Genomic DNA, 12,411 nt, shown 5'->3' with positions numbered 1-12,411 from the left:
TCCACTCCAGTCAACTTCCACCATTCTCTGCCCCAACCCCAGTCCTCCAGAGCAACCACTGTTCTGTTATTTTTTAAAATTTTATATGAGTTTTGCCTGTTTTAGAATTTTCTTTATTAATGGAAGCATACAATCTTTTGTATTTCTATGTCTGCTTCTTTTGTTCTTCCAAAGAAGTGAGATTCATCCATGTTAATGCATTTAATTTGTTTCTTTTTATTGCCAAGTAATATTCTAGTGCATGAATGTGCTGCAATTTGTTTTTCCATCCTCCTGTTGATGGACACTTGAATTGTTTCAGAATATAATTTTTGAAACCAAAAATTTACACTGATTACGATCAGGGATTATTCTAGGAAGTTGGCAAAATAAGCAACAACAATAATAAAATAAATTTATGGCACTCCGAAATAAAGCATATTATAAAATTAACTAACATGTGTTGAAGTTCCTGACTTTACTAGACTCCTCTCTAACAGTAGAAGAGTAATAGTTCTACTTCACAGGCTAGTTATGACTATTAAGTAAGTTAATACATATACAGCTCTTATGACAGTGCCTGTCACATACTGAGGTCTAGTGGATGTCAGCTTTCACTGTTTTTATTATTAGTAATAGAAAAATGTAATGGAAACAATCAAAAAATGACTCAATTTCAATAAAACTTTAGGCAATATACTATTACCTTAGGGCATAATATTGTTGATTTAATTTTCTATTAGTCTTCAGCTGGAAGAGAAATTGTGGCTGAGAAACAGGCATTGCAGGTTTATCAAATGTGCATATGAGGAGTGAGGGTTAGGGAACGGTTGCAACTACATTGCTGTGATATTATGTTACATTGCTTTTTGCTCTATAAAGTTTGCTTTAAAATTAAAAATTGACTCAAATTTTTATTATCTTTATTACTCGAATAATTCTATCTATAATAATGGTTTGATTGTAGCACGTTAATAGAAACAATTTTTCTAGAACAAATAAATGATATGACAAGTTATACTTACATGCACACATTTTTGCTACTTTAAATTAAATTAATGTGAACAGAAAAATCTTCTGGAAAAATAACCAGATTAATTTAATTCTGTTTAAAATAATTTGATACTTGGGTTGATGTAAAAAAAGAACTAAAGCACTACTTTAAAATTATGTTAGGATATATTTCTCTGTTTAAATCATTTTAGAAAAAAACATATTTGCTTTATTAGTAATAACTAAAAACTGAAGTAAGAAAATCTCATTACTTTTTCTAAATATTTTTTTCTTTTGACTTCATTTAGAATTAAAAACTATAAACGTACTTTGCAGTCAAACAATAAAGTTGTGCTTTGAAATAGCATTGTAGCTGGGAAACATTTTCAAAATAAATTTGTCTGTTTTTGTATGTTGATCTCAGACGTTGCTTTCAACTTTTCTCCCCATCCTTACCATTCTCAGGCTCTCAGAGGAATAATACAAGGAATAGAAATGTAGTTTAAAAATCTCTCAACACTAGATGCCAGTAATATACAACAAACTCTGAGATAAAATTTCAGGAAAGAATAAGTTGAAGGAATGAACAACCATGGCAAAAATTCTCACATGTAAATGAAAAGTTGCCTGGACCATAGATAAAATGAAATTCCAGCAGGAACCCATATATAGGCACATCCCTGAAGGGATGATGGTTTTGGACATGTCCTATTTCAACAATGCCTCTGATGTGACAGGGTCTTTTTTTAGCCAGCAAGGGTCATGAGTTTATTTGTACCCCCGTGAGACACACTAACAGGGCTGGGTCACACCGAGAGCAGCTGTGAGAATCTCAAGAGGAGCTGCACATCTATGACATGGAAAAGAAACCATTGCAGGGTAGTGACTGCATGATTGCCCTGTCCTTCATTTCCTCCTGATCTGGAAATTTGAATGTCAGCAGTGACATGAATGGCAATGCATACATTTCCACTGAAATCTCATCTCCCAATATTGAATAAATATAGGTTCCCCTTCCCAACTCTAAGGAAAAAAGTAATAAACTTATGAGAAATACTGAAAGAGGAAATATGAAAAATAAGGCACTCATAAGCAAAACAAGTGAAAAATCTCACACTCCCCTTATTCCACCCTACAACAGGCTTAATGAGAAACTCCCCACCGAACACCCTGCCAAACATGGAAGGGTGGAGTTTAGAAAATATCTAATTTCAATCCTCAAGGAAATCAATTAAACATTTCATTTCTGAGGAAGGAATCAATTTAAAATCAGAAAAGAAATGCTTTTAGATCAATGCTGTCCAATAGAAATATAACATGAGCCACATACAATTTAAAACCATTCTAGTTGCCACATAAAAAATGTAAAAAGTAACAGGTGAAATCAATTTTAATTTATATAATCCAACACGTACTCAATATTATCATTTCAAAATGTAATTAATGTTCAAAATTACTAATATTTTGCTATCTTTTTTTGTACTGTCTTCAAAATCCAATGTGTATTTTACATTTACAGCACATCTCAACTGGGACAAGCCAGGATTCTAGTGCTCAATAGCTACAAGTGGCCAGTGGCTACCATATTGGATAATGCAGTTTTAGAGTTAAAAACTATATTGATTTAATATTAAAAAGTAAGAAAGAATTATTCGTCATTTCTGTACTCACTGTCAAGCTCAGAAATTTCTTCCCTAGCTTAAGAACATTCAATTTTTTTTTCCATAGTGATTTTATGTTTACTGTTTTATATTACCTAAATTTTTATTACACCTATAGTATATTCAGGGTAATGTATTAGACAGAAATAATTGTTTATCAGGTTTCTAACCACTTGTCCCTATATCTTTTATTGATTAAATTCATCATTTCTCCGCTCACTGGACATTACTTGGTCACATACTAAAACATTTTATACACATTAGTCTGTTTTCTAGCTCTTGTATTCCATTGCATAGGCATACCTTTCTACTTTTGTGCCAAAATTAAACTATTTTAATTTTTGCAGCTTTAAATTTAAATTTGAATTTGAATTTTTGCAAATTAATGTCTCTTAGAGCACTCTCATTAGGGCCAGCCCTGGTGGCCTAAAGGTTAAGTTCAGCGTGCTCTATTTCAGCGGCCTAGGTTTGGTTCCCATGTATGGACCTACACCACTTATCTGTCAGTGGCCACGCTGTGGTGGCAGCTCACATACAAAAAGAGGAAGATTGGCAGCAGATGATGGCTCAGGGTGAATTTTCCTCAGGAAAAAAAAGAAAAAAGAACACTCTTAACAGCACTCAACACATACTCCACTTGTGTGTTGATTGCAGGAGAGAATAATGGTGATGCCACTTTTCATGGTCTAGATATATATATTTCAACACTTATCTTTGTCTTAGTGTTGACTTGGGAAAATAATAGTCAATTTCAACCCCCAGCTTTTCACACATGGACTGTAGTTTTGCCAAGTTTCCTTAAGTTGTGGGATTTAAAACAAAAAATATTGCAGGACAATATGTCCTTTAATACTAACTCATCTCCTTTTAATTTTGGATGATGAGTTGATCCTTTGAAAAGCTAATATTGAAGTAAGTGTCCAATGAATTAGCTATTTGTCTCAGCTTTGTCTCATCCAAAAATTAAGTAAATATACTTCCATACGATAATAAAATCAGAAGATAACCATGGAATAGAACATGTAAGCTCCAAGGAAGAGCCAGTTACACAGCAGGATAGGTTAGCATTTATATTTATTCCAGTTGGATATCAACTTATTAAAAATAGGCCCTTTCAACTCTTTTTTAAAAATTAATACTTACTGAATATAATTCATATCTTCTATTCAATTTTGTCTGTAAGAGTTAACAATGTAGTTTAGCTGAAATCCTGTACATTATTTGGCATTGCTTTGATTTGATATTCAAGAAACTCTTTCAAAAAAATAAAATTAAATTAATTGGGCATTAACATTCTTCATGAGACATTCTCACTCCTCACTATCATTTCTTATTTTCTTAGTATTCAAATTTTTTAATTTAATAACATATCTTAAAATTTTTTACAATATTTGCTTCAAGCTTACCGTTCTGTGGTCCGTTTATCTTTTCCACCATTTTGAAAGTGCCACATAAATTTCATGTTATTCCCATTATTACTCAAAGATTAACATTAGTGGTTCTGCTCTTACATTTCAAAGAATATTTTGGAGTCCCGAAATGGAAATAATCCAGGCCTAGAAACTTGTTCCTACTAATAGACATCATTAGTTTCTTACTATCTGCTCATCCAACCGATACTTAGAACTCAAGCTGTAATAGCACTAATAGTTTGAATCTGAGAAAATGGAATATTAGAAGGTGAATTTTGTTTGCTCTCTATAATCTATCAGTTTTGTACCATCTTCATGTAGCTCTTCTCTACATACTTTGAACTAAAAACAATTCCTCCAAGTCCTTTTGATTACTTTTGGCATTTTTCAGAACTATCAGTTCTGTTCCTCCCTGAGGCCATTCTAAAAGGTTTTCCTTAGAATGTTTAACCATACTTTTGTGTGTGCGTGTGTGTGTGTGTGTGTGTGAGGAAGATCGGCCCTGAGCTAACATCTGCCAATCCTCCTCTTTTTGCTGAAGAAGACTGGCCCTGGGCTAACATCCACGCCCATCTTCCTTCACTTTATATGGGACACTGCCACAGCACGGCTTGGCAAGCGGTGCGTCAGTGTGCGCCCGGGATCCCAATTGGCGAACCCGGGCCACCGCAGTGGAGCGCATGCACTTAACCGCTTGAGCCACCTGGCCGCACCCCCCCCTTTTTTTCTTGTGAGGAAGATTAGCCCTGAGCTAACATCTGTTGCCAATCTTACTCTTTTTGCTGAGGAAGACCGGCTCAGAGCTAACATCTGTGCCCATCTTCCTCTGTTTTGTATGTGGGATGCCACCACAGCATGGCTTGATGAGCGCTGCGATGGTCCACTCCCGCGATTCAAACCTGCGAACCCCAGGCTGCCAAAGCAGAGCGCTCAAACTTAACCACTTCACCACCAGGCCAGCCCCTAATCACTCTTTTTAATACTATTATATAAACAGTTGTCATCAGAGCCCCACTTAGAAAGAGAACTATAATTTCTGGGGAAAAACACTCTAACAAGGGCTTGGGTATTGAATGTGAGACACTGAGAGTCCCGATCGGGGGCAGAAATTTTCTATCTAACATAAGGTGACAACTTTGTGTTAATCCTCAAAAGGAAGAAAAACAAAGAAATAGTAGAAATAAAAGGTATGGAGCTCCAAGAATAGCTCACAATGTAACCTCACCATATAAAGCATATAAATCTGCAAAAGATTAGTAAAGTTATTAAATTCACAAACAGGTTGGGGGGTGTGGGTTTTTTGGGGAAAATTGGTGGCAGTGAGCCAGGTTGACAGAAAAGCATGTCCTCAGTAAGTGAGAAATCACAGAATTTTTGAGATAGTCCCTCAACTCCTATATGCCATTAAATTGAGGAGTCCAAACGAAGTTTATCCAAACCTCCAGCAGACAGGTCCCATCAAACATCTAAGTTATATATTTGTTATTTAATAAAAAAGAATCATATACCTAACCAGGGAAGCAGCTAAGCTCAGCATTTTTAAAAATTTGTTAGAGAATTATCTAACCATTAAATATTCATCTTTTCTTTTTAAAACAAATGCTACTAATCCCAGTTAAATTATCAATCTCTGAGTCTTCCCAGTGATGAAGTATAACTTGTTCTGACATTTTTCTTCTGATACCCAAAAGCTCTGGGCTCTTTGTGGTTCCAATAACTGTGTCTCAACAATGAGGAGATGAGTAGTTATTTTATAGTTTAAAAAATAAAAAAGTTAGCCACTTGACAAAAGAAAAATAGAACCCAGTAGCTTAAATCTCAACACACAGGTGTCCGTTATCATAAAAAGCATTGTGCTAGACCACTTCAAAGAGAGAGGACCCTAAAAGGGTCTTGTCTGCTTTACTCATCTACTTGTCTAAAGTGAGCTTTAAATGCCAGTCCTTTTCATGAAGAGTTTAGGCATAAATATGTAGACCATTACATCTTTACAAGAGGTTTCATAAGGCAAACTGCAACAGCTTAACCTGCATAAATATCTCTTTGATTACTATTGAAATATCTAATTCAAAACTGCATTCACAGTGCTGGGGGAAAATGTCAAAATGTTGAGGAAGAAAAATAGACATTTCTGCACTCAGACTCACACGTACATCTTAACATTTTCTATAGTCAATGCACTGTCTATATAAAAAGAGGTAGAAATGAAATGTCTGATTTTTAAGAACTATTTTTCTCTAGTACTGTATTTTATTCTTGGTACAATACGTGTCTATACTGCACAAATTGTATATGTAGTTATTAGGTGCATATGCTTTGTGTTACTAATACCAAGAAAATAAGATAAATGCCACTCAGAAATATTTACCCAAGATAGAAATGATCTTTGGATGTTTGGAAACCATGCAGTTTAAGAAAGGTAATTATCTAAGAATAAATGTCACATCAAGAAGCAGAAGTAAGTTCTGGAAAAAATTTAGGTAATATATTCAACAAGATTAAGTAAAATCTTATATATATAATGCTACGGCATAAATTCATTAAGTGAGAAAAATGAGATCAGAATGTGAGACTAGTGAAAAAACCATGCTTGCTGAATCTAACATACTGGACGCAGTGCAGCGCAGAGCCATCCAGACTGAAGTGAAACAAAAGACAGTCTTAAAAATGCTAAGACCTTTAAAAACAAATCACTCACATATACATTCTAGGTGAAAGATGAAACATAATAAAGAATTCAAGAATGTACATAAGTCATATTAACAAAGACAGACAGTGAGCAGAAACCCTAAAATATAAAATCACCTCCCAAAGTATTTTATTGTAGCTGTAAAAATGCAATTTTGAAAAATAATTATTAAAATAAAAATTCAAAATTCATAATGAATATTTTAGGAATATGAATCTAAAATATCACATTATAAATTAGAATAAAAATTAGAGCAAGAGAAGGGGAAAATGCTACATTTCTCACTATTGAACAGAAAAATAAAAAACTTTAATTAAATTAAGCTCATGCTTTTTTTATTCTTTCATGTTTAATAAAATTTCAAAATGAATTAAAACTAAAAATAATCTATCATAAATTTAAAGAAACACAATATTTTGATTTCTAAAGATACATATTTTACTTAATCATGTGGTTTTAACTCGAACACAGAGGCTCCTTGCATCATTTCTGCCTTGGTAGTGTAAATTGTTAAGACCAAGCTGGTTGGTCTGTTTTGTTTTCTTGCCAAAAATGAAAAAAGTTCTATCATATTTGTTTCTAGGAAGATAAAAATGTGACACATCACAGTTTATTTTACTCCAGAATTCTCCAAAGTAGTTTTCCTTGGGAATTTTCTCTGGGCCCTGAATCAAAATTCCTCTGAATGATCATCCAATGAAGCTGATTACCTGCAAGAAGAGGGCTCTTCAGAGCTTCCAAATGGGATTTCCAACCACAGTGGGGGAAACACATTCCATGAATTCAGCCCGCACATGGTTAGGTGAGATTACTACCCTAGAAAAAATTTTTAAAAATTGTATCTTTGAAAATGTCAAGTCTAGAAAATAATTTGGTAGTTAGCCCCATTTCTTTTTCTCATAGATAGGTTTGGTCCAGATGTATTAGTTGCAGCATAATGAACACTGGTCCTGTCATTTTTCTTTAGGAGTTATGGACGTCGGTATATTCACAAATTCAAATGTACCAGCCAAATTTGCAAAGTTTTATGGAAAGTCATCATTTCTGTAGGTCTGCAGCAATCAGCCAAAGGTGAGCATTCTCCCTTTTATCAAACTTAGAATTTAGGGTAGAAAGCATTTGGTGATCTGGATTTAATTCTGTACAATCAAAGTACTCTTTAAATTTAAACCACTGTTTTATAAATAACTGGCAGCTCTGGTAGGCTGGATTGCTCCTACAGCTCTCTAGGAAGGTTTTTGGCAGAAAATACTTGTTGACTAATGTAGCACATCCTGAAATAGATGCACTTTTTTCTTTGATTTTTTTTAAAAATGCTAGTGACTAAATATTGTGAAAGTACTATCATCACTTTCTCCAAACAATTTATTTCCACAGTTCATCCCATCTTCTCTGAAGAATTGACAGCTGTATTAATGGCCTCCAACAATATTTCCACATATTTTTTACTCACCTGTCTCAATATGATCAACTGTTGAGTACAATTCACTTCTTTAGTAAATTATTCAAAACAGAGAAAAGAAAATCAAACATTTTTATTCTTAGCCTAGTTCTGTCCAACACTGAACAAAAAGGCTTATATTATTAAAAGGCTTACATTCCAAAAATAACCAAAAAGGAGAAAAAAAGAGGAACTTCCTGAAAGTCCTACATTCCAAGACAAGCCATGGAAAAGAGAGAACATTCTGTTTTACTATTTCAAAGACAGGAACATCTTACCAATTGATGGTCAAATTTGAACTATAAATGTATCATTTTTCCCTTTATTTGACAAGTTCTTTCTTTCAGAGGTCTTTAATGGAATTAAAAACTTTTTTTTTAATTTATCAAGCTAAAATGTTTATGAGTTTAATTTTTCTTTTGGCTCTTTTCTTGAGATCCCACCAAGATTTGCCTACTTGGTCTCACCCAGTGAAGCCAATGGAATGACTTCAACTGTGATCCTTGAGAGCTCAGGCCTTCTGTACAGGCATCCAGGCTTCAGCTGCCTTAGGCCAGTCCAACCTAGTAGTTGATTGAGTAGGTTGTAGTAAATTGAGGCTTTACTTTCTTTGGTTCTCAGCCATTTGATTCATTTATGTCTCACAGCCGTTTGAATTGTTTCTGTCCAGAGCTACTTATTGTTCACTACTAAGAGGCAATTGCTGAGAGGTTCACATTTGTCTCTATTAAGTGGTTTGTCTGCAGGACTCCAAAAATTTTGAGTCACAAAGCCATCCACTACTTCACCATGGATCACCAGACTGCTGTTTACAAGATTTTAGCCATGTTTCAGCCAGACGGTTTACAAGTCACCCTGTGTCACATCCTATGCTGTGATATTATATTGATTCATCTGTTGAAGATATCTTCATATTGTCTTCTCTGTGTCTGTCCTTTCTCATGCAACCCTGGGGACAACCAATTATAGGACCATTACCTGGCCTCCCTCCTCAAATCTTATCATTATGTATACACTTATTTTGATCACAATATTTGTCTCAATAGGCCAAGTGAAATGCTTTCATTAAAAAATGACCCAAATTTACCATCTAACAAATGGATATGTCTCTTATATGGGTTGAAAAGATTCAGAATACCTAATAGCTATTACAAAGAGGTATTCTAGTGGATTCTTGGGATAACAGGATTTTGTAGGCAACCTCTACGTGAAATTACCAAATCCTCAATTCCAGAATTTCTCCCCTGGAATCTTTAAGCAGATTTTAAATTTTTGATTCTTAATATTGCTTGAAGAAGCAAGTAGGGGCTTGAAGAAGCCCCTACTCCAGTCACAGCGAATTAAGCCAAGTTTTATTTTCTCTGATGAATAAAAAATAAGAAAGTGAGCTTGGGTCCTGCCCCAGAAAACAAGAACTCATTACTAACTACTGCTTACCTAAGCATTTCTCTGGGATTTTTTGCTAAGTCGTTTCCCCTTGTCTGGAAAATGTAAAGGTTTCTTATTCACATCTGTGTTCAACACCTGGATAGGCCAAGAAACGTTGTTGCAAGTTTGAAAGGTATGTAAATCTTCAACTATACTATTGCCAATTGTTCTCCAAAGTATCAGTACCAACTTACATTTTTACAAGTATTTCCACTTTATTTTTGAATCCTTAGAAAATTTTTTTAAATTTTCTAATTGATACTTAATTAGCTTTGCCAAATATCAAATTTTTAAAAAATTCTTTTGCAGGGGCTGGCCTGGTGATGTGGTAGTTAACCACGCACACTCTGCTTCAGCGGCCCAGGGTTCACGGTTTCAGAGCCCGGGTGCACACCAAAGCACGGCTTGTCAAGCCATGATGTGGTGGTGTCCCATATAAAGTAGAGGAAGATGGGCACAGATGTTAATTCTGGGTCAATCTTCCTCAGCAAAAAGAGGAGGATTGGCATTGGATGTTAACTCAGGGCTAGTCTTCCTCACATAAAAAAAAAAAATTCTTTTGCCTACTTTTTTCTCTGTTCACTATTGAATCATGTAGATTCAATTACTTATTGCTTATTTCAACATGGGTGCATAATTTGTAAAATGTATGTTTTTGTTGTCTCAGGAGAATCTTTATTTTATATTTGATCTTGAATGAGTTTTTCTCATATTGACAGTTGACAATTATTTAATTCAGTACTCTTGAGGTATTACTCACTTATGTATTCAAGGATTTTTTTGTTTACTAATAAAAAAATAGACACCTCTTTGTTAACCTTATAAAGATGATATATCTTTTCTCTCTAGAAGCTTCTAACATTTTCTCATTATTATTGATGCTATGCAATTTCACCATGAGGTGTCAACACGTGACTTTGCTTTTATTTATCCTTTTTGGATATAGCGTTTTTAGTTTTCTTGTTCATAGTTTTCTTGACAATAGCTATTTGCTATTTCTTGCTACCTTATTAATAAATCCCTATTTTATGTACGATTTTGTTTCCTAGTCTCCAATTTAATACAACCTTTTTTCCTCCTGGATTTCAGGCCCCTTTATTTCTGATTCATCTCTTCATCTTTCTCAAGCAATTTTTGTCCTTCAATTTAGGTCAATCTTTCTTGAATTGACTGTCAGGTATTTACACCTCTCTGGTTTGGTGAACCCTCACATTAAAGTCTGAATTTATAAACATTCTCAGGAACTTTCTCCACCAATGGCCCTGGTTGAATTCCCAAAAACATGTCCCAGTTCCTTGTTCTAGCCCCATAGTATCTGATTTTCGATTGTTGGAATATGGAGGCTCAAGGGAGAATCAGGCTAAGGCAACCTGGCTAGGAACGTCAGGCAGGTCTCCCCTCTGATCTATGGCCCCATAGATCAGCTCAGGATAACTCCGGATATGCTTCACTCTCAAAAGGAGACTTCTTTTCCTCTTTCACAGGTATTAAAAAGGTGTTGCTAACACCATAGGCTGCAGAGGAACTCTAAGCGCACATGAAGGACATCTGAATACTGCTGGTTCTCAAGGTGGGGACAAAATTGTACACACTTACTTTCTTGTAGGCTGCAGGAAAAGTAGAGTTGTCTATGGGTATATGGTGTGTATATGCCAAATAAATGGAATAGGACTTCTTCAGGGCAAGTGCTGATATAACTAGAAAATAGGGGAGAGGAAGTCAAGATGGCGGTGTAGGCAGACTCTGAACTCACCTCCTCCCGCGGACACAGCCAATTTACAACTACTCGTGGAAAAATTACCCCTGGCACAGAACTGAGAACTGGATAAGAGGAACTCCTGCAACAACGGACAATCCTAACTGAGGTAGAAGAGGCAGAAACTCCCTTCTGGAGAGGAAAAACGCCGCCTTCACAAGCCGCAGCGCCTCACGGCCGCCGGGAGCAACAGACAGGTACGCAGCCCTCCCTGGAGGCGCAGAGACCTGAGCCGGGAGCACCCCCGCTGGGTGCATTTTGTGGACCCAGCACAATCGAGACGAGTGGCATAATATCTGACTGTGGCTGCTACTAAAACATTGGGGAGTACCCGCAGAAAAGCTGGTTCACAAAGAAATTCAAACCGGCTCTTAAAGGGCCCACGCGCAAACTCATCCGTTTCAGAAAGCAACCTAAAATCACCAGAAAGAAAGGTGCACAGTGCTTTGGTGAAAAGAGACTCACCGAATAGGCCCTGTGTGCATCTCGGTGAGAGGTGAGACCTCTCCGGGGACTGGGACATTGGCAGCAGCCATTGTTGTGGCGTGGTTTGGGCGTGCTGACACAGACGCCATTGGAGTTCTCCCTGAAGCCTGCTAGCCCAGGGTCTGCCCCACCCGCTAGAGCACCGATATAATACAGCTCAGCCAGGGCAGGCAGCCCACCCTAGAAACTGGCCCCACCCAACAACAAGCCCTCAGGCAACTTGTGGGCCTGCATAGAATGGTGACTGGATTCTCTGCAGCCTGGCAACTGAGCCGACTTCAGTGGGGCAGGGCATGCACAAGGAGCAGGTGGAGAGTGTGGGGCGGTGATGGAGTGTGTGGGGCTCCCGCCATGGAGAGACTGGGTCTGCTTCGGGAGGTCGGGGCACACACACGGGGCAGGACTGTGTTGACTGTGTGTGTGGACCTGTGGGTGGCAGGGCTTGTCAGGTGCAGAAGACTTGTGCTTCTCAAAGACCCACATAGGGGGTTTGCCCCACCTTCCAAAGCCTGAAACAATTGGGTGCTCCCATGCATGAGGCCAGCCCCACCCAGCTGCCATCCTCA

General features: G+C 36.7%; 1 long non-coding RNA gene across 1 annotated transcript in view; it reads right to left on the bottom strand.

Moving 5' to 3' along the window:
• Positions 1–11,951, bottom strand: part of LOC131411477 (uncharacterized) — a 92,792-nt gene extending 80,841 nt beyond the window's left edge. The window contains exons 1-2 of the long non-coding RNA XR_009221571.1: positions 11,825–11,951; positions 7,445–7,550 (exon numbers count right to left, since the gene is read on the bottom strand). This is a non-coding gene — a long non-coding RNA (uncharacterized LOC131411477). The remainder of the gene's footprint in view (positions 1–7,444; positions 7,551–11,824) is intronic.
• Between the last annotated feature and the right edge of the window lie 460 nt (positions 11,952–12,411).

This window comes from Diceros bicornis, chromosome 11, assembly GCF_020826845.1.
Source record: "Diceros bicornis minor isolate mBicDic1 chromosome 11, mDicBic1.mat.cur, whole genome shotgun sequence".
NCBI classification, from domain to species: domain Eukaryota; kingdom Metazoa; phylum Chordata; class Mammalia; order Perissodactyla; family Rhinocerotidae; genus Diceros; species Diceros bicornis.
This window is presented reverse-complemented; position numbering and strand designations above follow the sequence as displayed.